The sequence below is a fragment of the Panulirus ornatus genome, chromosome 46 (assembly GCF_036320965.1).
Source record: "Panulirus ornatus isolate Po-2019 chromosome 46, ASM3632096v1, whole genome shotgun sequence".
Lineage (NCBI taxonomy): Eukaryota > Metazoa > Arthropoda > Malacostraca > Decapoda > Palinuridae > Panulirus > Panulirus ornatus.
The window spans coordinates 23,534,445-23,544,491 of NC_092269.1; positions in this window are offsets into that span (position 1 = coordinate 23,534,445).

The window sequence follows — 10,047 nt, forward strand, 5'->3', positions numbered from 1 at the left end:
CAATTCCAACTAATCCCACCGTCTTACTGGATTTCATCTTCTACGAGGCTTTCACCACCTCTTCTCTTTTCAACATTCCACTATCCCTGACTTTCTCACTATGTATACCCGCTCAACCTAACGCACTCTATCTTCCACTCTTTCATCTAATACATTTAACAATCTCTTAACGTACTTATTCCATCTCCTCACTAAAAAAAATACATGTTAGCACCTTCCCTTTCGCTTCCTTCCCCGATGTTTCCATTTGCTCTCTTATCTTTCGCACTTTATTCATTTCTTTCCGAAACATCATCTATTCTCTCTAAATGATATTGATACTCTCTCACCCCAAATTTCATTTGCTTTTTTTCCACCTTCCTCTTTACCTCCTGCCGCTTTCTCCAGTACATCTCCCAATCTTTTGTACCTCTTCATCACACCACTCACTACCCTTTTTAATGTGCCTACCTTTCTCATGCCACATTCATATCTTGCATATGGCATCACTGCTTCCCTACATACCTCCCATTCTTCATTCATTCCCTTAGCTTCATTTGGTCTCACCTTTTGCCATTCTACATTCAGTCTCTTTTAGTATTTCTTAACACAAATCTCTTTTCCAAGCCCATTTACTCTCACTACTCTCTTCTCCCGACATTGCCTCCTCCCATTCGAAAACCTCTAAAAATCTTCACCATCGGCTCCACATGATAATGATCAGACATGCTTTCAGCTGCCCCTCCAGCACATTTGCATGAAAAAATCTCTTCTTTACACGCCTATCAATCAATATACAATCTAATAATGCCCGTTGACCATATCTCCTACATATAGTCGTATAATCTTTTATATCTCTTTTCAAACCAGGTATTCTCGATCACCAGTCTCACACAACTCCACAAACTCTTCGCCATCTCCATTCATATCACTGAATATCCCAAGCACACTAACTATACCCTCAACTGCCGCATTACTTACCTTTGCATTTAAATCCCCCATCTCTAATACCCGGTCTCGTGCACCAAAATTGCTGACACACTTTCTCAGGTGTTCCAAAAGCACCTGCATCTTATGATCTTTCTTCTCATGGCCAGATGCATAAGCACCAATATTCACCCATCTCTCTCCATTTACTTTAAGTTTTAACCATATCAATCAAGAATGTACTTTTTTACACTTCATCACACACTTCCACAACTCTTGATTCAGGAATATTGCCACTACTTCCGTAGCTCTTGTCTTCTCACCAACCCCTGACTTTACTTTCAAGACTTTTCCAAACCATTCTTTCCTTTTACGCTTGAGCTTCGTTTCATTCAGAGCCAGAAAATCCATGTTTCTTTCCTCGAACATACTACCTATCTCTCCTTTTCTCTCATCTTGGTTACATCCACACACATTCATACATCCCAATCTGACTCCTTCTGTTCCTTCTTTTAATAAATTAAATATACGACAAGCGAGGAATACGGAGGTAGAATTCTTTCTCCCCTATCTCCCATATGTATTACGTATCTATCTATCTATAGATAGATAGATAGATATTTTGTTCTCTGCAGTGTTTACTGTCGTGGAACGAAACCTTCATTAAGGTCAAACTTGAATGAAATACTCTAAAAGAAACCGTTTTGTTCGAGGGTTGTCAACGCATTTATAAAAGTTGCTTGTTCTTACTGTTGGGAAAGATGCGTATCAGTCATTAAGAACGATGCATGTCCTAGTTGTTAGGAAACTTGTGAATAAGTATAAAGTCCCTGTGTTTAACGGTACATGGAGAGAAGCAGACATCACAAGGTGCATCCATATGGTTCCAACAGTCATTTCATAATGCAACAAACCGGAGTGTCAGATATCGTATATATCGCACTTTAAGGCAGATACTGAAGCAAAGATCAAACCTTGAGATCATAATGAGAGTGTTCACTGGTTGCTTTGGGTTTGCCTTTGTCAAGTATACTCCATTCAAGAATCAACCAGTCTCATACTATTGAAATGGCTGCTCCGGGAAAATGCAGTCATCGGCATTAGAATAAAGATCAGTATGTTTAAAGAAGACGAAGATATTCGTGGTAATGTGGTATATCCATGACAGCTTAGGCATTACTGGGATATCAGAAAACTAAACGTGTTGAGTGGAAGAATTGTGCGATTTCAGAAAGAGAGAGAGAGAGAGAGAGAGAGAGAGAGAGAGAGAGAGAGAGAGAGAGAGAGAGAGAGAGAGAGAGAGAGAGAGAGAGAGAGAGAGAGAGAGAGAGAGAGAGAGAGAGAGACAGACAGACAGACAGACAGACAGACCGACAGACAGAGAGAAAGAGAGAGAGAGAGAGAGAGAGAGAGAGAGAGAGAGAGAGAGAGAGAGAGAGAGAGAGAGAGAGAGAGAGAGAGAGAGAGAGAGAGAGAGAGAGAGATTTGGGTTTTGTTTTCATGGCGTTCAAGCTCACCTTGCTACATTTATCCCACTAGGTTCCGATGGTCAACCATTTATTTATCTAACATGGATGCTGGTGTGATATACATATCACTTTCCTAAATATGTCCTCTGTTTATCGTATGTACTGTAGACGTATGGGTGAAGGCTCGCAAGGTGTCACAATGGTGAAAGTGGAATCGCTCATATCTGAAGACAAGTCGGTGCAAGATGGCCTCGTCCAGAGTTTATGGGGGGAGGCCACACTCACCTGTCATTCTTTACTCCTCGACCTCACCAGCGGCAGCCACAACACCACCCACCTCATCCTCAGGTAAGATCTACATATTTACTATGAGACACACCAGTAGTAATGGCACACTTGTTGGGAAAGTAAACAAATGGTCGAGGACGTTTTAACATGGCTACTAACCAGCATGTCCTGCTGCTTAAAGTTGTCGATCATCACAGGAGTAACACCATCATGATTTGATTTCGACACTGTTCTCAGGTTCTGGCAGGAATTCTTCTCAAATAGTCTTCATGTAATCTTTGGCTGGGATCAGCTCATTTAAAAGTCTTCCTGCTAACTTCATCACTCAGGTATCAGACTGCCTACAGATCATGTATGAGGTTCCTTGTAAGTAGACGCAATCCTCATCATTTCTTACTTCCTTAGCATCATTCTCTAACATGTATGAAATCACTCACTCCTCTGATAGTTTGTCTTCTTTTCCTTTCTACTTAGAATATCTTGAAGTCCCTAGAGAAGTCTTGCACCAATGTTTTTGAAAACCTATTTCTCAGACCAGCCTTCTGTCTGCACCTTTATCAAATGCCTTCTGGCAATCCAAGAACAATGAGGCTATTCATCCATCTCTTTCGTCTAGAACAGAGTTCATTATATCACTGAAGTTTACATGTATGTGTGTGTGTGTGTGTGTGTGTGTGTGTGTGTGTGTGTGTGTGTGTGTGTGTTCTGGGCTTATAAGTGCGTGTGCTTATGTGTGTGTGTACTTGCTCTTTGTGTATTTGTCGGGATTTTAATGAATATATGTTTATGATTCTGTTTGGTGTAAGAGTAATAAACTTGCTTGCTTTCATCTGAAACTGAAACTGTAGTTGGAACTTTTTTTTACGATGTAAGTACAGTACAAGATTCCATTTCTTAATGACTTCTTAGTGCTAAGACTTTACCTTTAGGAAAATAATAAGCAGAAAAATTTTTTGTCTTTGTGTATTGAAAGGGAATAATACTGCTTGATTTGCTGATCAGTTTCTGTACATTCTAATAAATGAGTTCAGATCAATGAAAATTTGTCTCTCATTATTTTGTAGGATCATTGATCAAAGCCATCATCCATCTCTTAGATAACTTTGGGATATTCTTTCTCACGATTTCGAAGATAGATCTATATAATCACTTGACACTAGGCGGTAGGATCGAGCATTACAGTATTCTGATATATTTCTCATGCAGGTTTTTGGAGTCATCAGGGCTGTGGAAGCGGCCAGAGACGCGCGTGGTGGTAGTTGGTCGGAAGGCCGAGGTGAGGGCCGTCCTCCTCCACCCTAGCCTCCGTAACGTCGTCCACGCCCTCTACCTGGCCGTACAGAAGGTGACGCGCCTCACCCAACCGTCACACGGTAACTTGCTTATCAGGAAGACCGTCAGGCAGAAAGGACTTTCCAGATCTATTTCGTGTCAAGATTTCTATCTGGTTAAAGAAATCTTCTTGGGAATTATTAAATTATTGTATATATTCTACGTATATATATCCCTTATAATCATCCCAAGACCCTTTTAGAGGGTTGCTGCAGCCCATGGCTAAGCTACAATCAGCAGTAGGGATAGAAAGATGTGATGAGGAAGATCAGTTGTGAGGGAAAAGAGAAATGGCATGTGTATGGGCGGTGCCTTCATAGAAGGTGTATGTGTATGTTTGTAGGGTGTACACGAGGGTAGGTAAGGTGCAGGAGATGAAAGAGAAAGAAAATGAAAGATGGAGTGAGGCAGCATTGGAAGACTTCAGGTTTAGAAAGATAACATTCTAAGAAGAGATGAATTAGGGAAGGAGAACAAGGGAACAAATGGGAGCATCAGTGAGGGGAACATACTGAGATGTAACAGGCAAAGAAGAAGCGAAGACCAGATGAAGTGAGCGTCTTGAATTACTGTTAAATGTGTTGGATAGTAATAAGGTGTTCGGGGCAAGATGGTGTGAGGAGCAAAAGAGTTATGACGAACCGTTTGGTGAAAATGGAGGAGGTGGTGAACGCCTTGCTTGAGATGAAGTAGCAAAACACTTTATATATGATGCGGCTGCAATTGGATCCTTTTTCATATATACTTTTTTTAGAAACTGAAACACGAGAAGGGGAGGGTTTCCAGCCCCCACTTTCTCTCCTCTTACTCACATTCTACGACACGAAGAAAATACCAAGTTAGAATTCTTTCTCCCTTACCCCAGTTAGAGGATGGATGTGAGGGCATGCTTTTTTTCTTCGTCTGTTCCTGATGCTAACTCGGGAAACGACGATCATTGTATGTATCCTACGATGAGAAGAATCATCAAGGCTTTACCCCGTAGAGGCAGTACTGTATCCTACCTTCCAGGAGGAGTGAGTGAGCGTGTGTGGGTATACCGACGCTGCCTCTTCTGTAGTGAGGGGGAGGCGGACGTCCGGTTCATCAACGTCTGGAACTCATTGTCAGCCGTCCAGGACACTGGTGATCTCTTCGTCGGTAAGACGTATACATTCCTACTGTCACGTGTGTGACTTAATATAGTTATGTTATAATAACACATTATTGTAAGGAAGTCATCCATATTCTAGAGTAGTAATCATTGCTCAGGTGCATTTATCCGTACTCTTACTTTCATTACGGAGTTCAGTAATACACTAAATTTGAAATAATTTTCTATAACTTTTTGCTATTTTCTCTCTAGTCACAAGTTCCCAATTTTGTGAATTATTGTTGTAATAAAATGAGACAAAATGATGGGATAACGTTGTCAGAGAGGACACGAGATCTGACAAGTAATCGTATGATCGTGCGTTCTGAGCGCCTAGATATCTTACGTATACCAATATCTTCTTGCTTCCAAACAGAACTCTGGTTTTCTCCTTCTTAAGAAGATAAGATGAAAGAAATACAGCAGTCATAAGCGAAGATCACAAAATGAGGTAGCAGCTACGAGTAAAGAAAGAACACCGTTCCCTAAAGATAGCATGAGGCACACTGAGGCGGTGTGCCGGTGCTCATATTGTTGGAAAAACATATTTTAGCGACCATATGTACGATGATTTCCCCCTCAGGGCGTCATATGCCTTTACCCGCAATTCTTAGCCATATATTGCCTGTGAAAATACATCGGGAAGGAAAAAGTTTTTTCTGGGACACTGTGGTGCGGAGGAGGGGATACGCACATAGAAGTAAAGGTCCCAGAAGCTTACGCTACTGAGACGATAGGTTAAAGATCTTCATACCAAGGCCCATGTGATGGTGATAGCACTTACTTTTACAGCACAAAGATTTCTATATGTATTCATTATACTTTGTCGCTGTCTCCCGCTTTAGTGAGGCAGCGCAGGGAAACAGTCAAAAGAATGGCCCAACCCACCCATATGCACATATATATACATACACGTCCACACACGCACATATACATACCAGTACATTTCAACGTATACATAAAAAGATGTTCTGGAAGGAGGTAAATAAAGTGCGTAAGACAAGGGAGCAAATGGGAACTACAGTGAAGGGCGCAAATGGGGAGGTGATAACAAGTAGTGGTGATGTGAGAAGGAGATGGAGTGAGTATTTTGAAGGTTTGTTGAATGTGTTTGATGATAGAGTGGCAGATATAGGGTGTTTTGGTCGAGGTGGTGTGCAAAGTGAGAGGGTTAGGGAAAATGATTTGGTAAACAGAGAAGAGGTAGTGAAAACTTTGCGGAAGATGAAAGCCGGCAAGGCAGCAGGTTTGGATGGTATTGCAGTGGAATTTATTAAAAAAGGGGGTGACTGTATTGTTGACTGGTTGGTAAGGTTATTTAATGTATGTATGACTCATGGTGAGGTGCCTGAGGATTGGCGGAATGCGTGCATAGTGCCATTGTACAAAGGCAAAGGGGATAAGAGTGAGTGCTCAAATTACAGAGGTATAAGTTTGTTGAGTATTCCTGGTAAATTATATGGGAGGGTATTGATTGAGAGGGTGAAGGCATGTACAGAGCATCAGATTGGGGAAGAGCAGTGTGGTTTCAGAAGTAGTAGAGGATGTGTGGATCAGGTGTTTGCTTTGAAGAATGTATGTGAGAAATACTTAGAAAAGCAAATGGATTTGTATGTAGCATTTATGGATCTGGAGAAGGAATATGATAGAGTTGATAGAGATGCTCTGTGGAAGGTATTAAGAATATATGGTGTGGGAGGAAAGTTGTTAGAAGCAGTGAAAAGTTTTTATCGAGGATGTAAGGCATGTGTACGTGTAGGAAGAGAGGAAAGTGATTGGTTCTCAGTGAATGTAGGTTTGCGGCAGGGGAGTGTGATGTCTCTATGGTTGTTTAATTTGTTTATGGATGGGGTTGTTAGGGAGGTAAATGCAAGAGTTTTGGAAAGAGGGGCAAGTATGAAGTCTGTTGGGGATGAGAGAGCTTGGGAAGTGAGTCAGTTGTTGTTCGCTGATGATACAGCGCTGGTGGCTGATTCATGTGAGAAACTGCAGAAGCTGGTGACTGAGTTTGGTAAAGTGTGTGGAAGAAGAAAGTTAAGAGTAAATGTGAATAAGAGCAAGGTTATTAGGTACAGTAGGGTTGAGGGTCAAGTCAATTGGGAGGTGAGTTTGAATGGAGAAAAACTGGAGGAAGTGAAGTGTTTTAGATATCTGGGAGTGGATCTGGCAGCGGATGGAACCATGGAAGCGGAAGTGGATCATAGGGTGGGGGAGGGGGCGAAAATTCTGCGGGCCTTGAAGAATGTGTGGAAGTCGAGAACATTATCTCGGAAAGCAAAAATGGGTATGTTTGAAGGTATAGTGGTTCCAACAATGTTGTATGGTTGCGAGGCGTGGGCTATGGATAGAGTTGTGCGCAGGAGGATGGATGTGCTGGAAATGAGATGTTTGAGGACAATGTGTGGTGTGAGGTGGTTTGATCGAGTGAGTAACGTAAGGGTAAGAGAGATGTGTGGAAATAAAAAGAGCGTGGTTGAGAGAGCAGAAGAGGGTGTTTTGAAGTGGTTTGGGCACATGGAGAGAATGAGTGAGGAAAGATTGACCAAGAGGATATATGTGTCGGAGGTGGAGGGAACGAGGAGAAGAGGGAGACCAAATTGGAGGTGGAAAGATGGAGTGAAAAAGATTTTGTGTGATCGGGGCCTGAACATGCAGGAGGGTGAAAGGAGGGCAAGGAATAGAGTGAATTGGAGCGATGTGGTATACCGGGGTTGACGTGCTGTCAGTGGATTGAATCAAGGCATGTGAAGCGTCTGGGGTAAACCATGGAAAGCTGTGTAGGTATGTATATTTGCGTGTGTGGACGTATGTATATACATGTGTATGGGGGGGGGGGTGGGCCATTTCTTTCGTCTGTTTCCTTGCGCTACCTCGCAAACGCGGGAGACAGCGACAAAGTATAAAAAAAATATATATATATATATATATATATATATATATATATATATATATATATATATATATTTTTTTTTTTTCTTTTCTTTTAAACTATTCGCCATTTCCCACGTTAGCGAGGTAGCGTTAAGAACAGAGGACTGGGCCTTTTTTGGAATATCCTCACCTGGCCCCCTCTGTTCCTTCTTTTGAAAAAAAAAAAAAAAAAAAAAAAAAAAACGAGTGGGGAGGATTTCCAGCCCCCCGCTCCCTCCCCTTTTAGTCGCCTTCTACGACAAGCAGGGAATACGTGGGAAGTATTCTTAATCCCCTATCCCCAGGGATAATATATATATATATATATATATATATATATATATATATATATATATATATATATATATATATATATATATATATATATATATATATATATATATATATATATATATATATATATATATATATATATATATATATATGTACCACATCGTTCCAATTCACTCTATTCCTTGCACGCCTTTCGCCCTCCTGTATGTTCAAGCCCCGATCGCTTAAAATCTTTTTCACTCCATCCCTCCAAATCCAGTTTGGTCTCCCACTTCTCCTCGTTCCCTCCACCTCAGACACATATATCCTCTTTGTCAATCTTTCCTCACTCATTCTCTCTATGTGACCCAACCATTTCAAAACACCCTATTCTGTTCTCTCAACCACACTCTTTTCATTACTACACATCTCTCTAACCCTTTCATTACTTACTCGATCAAACTACCTCACACCACATATTGTTTTCAGACATCTCATTTCCACCACATCCACCCTCCTCCGCACAACTCTATCTATAGCCATCGCCTCGTAACCATATAAATTTGTTGGAACCACTATTCCTTCAAACGTACCCATTTTTTCTTACTGATATAATGTTCTCGCCTTCCACACATTTTTCAACGCCCCCAGAACGTTCGCCCCCTCCCCTACACTGTAACTCACTTCCGCTTCCATGGTTCCATCCGCTGCCGAATCCACTCCCAGATATCTACAATGCTTCACTTCCTCCAGTTTTTCTCCGTTCAAATCTAACTCCCAATTGACTTGTCCTCAACCCTACTGTGCCTAATAACCTTGCTCTTATTCACATTTACTCTCAGCTTTCTTTTTCACACACTTTACCAAACTCAGTCACCAGCTTCTGCAGTTTCTCTTCCGATTCAGCCACCAGCGTTCTATCGTCAACGAGCAAAAACTGACTCACTTCCCAAGCCCTCTCATCTACAACAGACTACATACTTGCCCCTCTTTCCAAAACTCTTGCATTCACTTCCCTAACAACCCCATCCATAATCAAATTGAACAACCATGAAGACATCACACACCCCTGCCGCAAACCGACATTCACTGAGAACCAATGACTTTCCTCTCTTCCTACTCGCACATATGCCTAACATCCTCGATAAAAACTTTTCACTGCTTTCAACAAGTTGCCTCCCACACCATATACTCTTAATACCTTCCACAGAGCATCTCTATCAACTCTAGCATATGCCTTCTCCAGATCTATAAATGCTAAATACAAATCCATTTTTTTCTTTAGTATTTCTCACATACATACTTCAAAGCAAACATCTGATCCACACGTCCTCTACAACACCTGAAATCACACTGCTCTTCCCTAATCTGATGTTCCGTAAATGCCTTCACCCTCTCAGTCAATACCCTCTCATATGATTTCCCAGGAATACTCAACAAACTTATGCCTCTGTAATTTGAACACTCACCTTTATCCCCTTTGCCTTTGTACAATGGCACTATGCACGCATTCCACTAATGCTCAGGCACTTCACCATGAGCCATACATACATTGAATATCCTCACCAACCAGTCAACAACACAGTCACCCCTTTGTTTGATAAATTCCACTGCAATACTATCCAAACCCGCCGCGTTACCGGCTTTCATCTCCCGCAAAGCTTTCACTACCTCTCAGTTTACCAAATCATTCTCCCGGACCCTCTCACTTCGCACACCACCTCGCCCAAAACACCT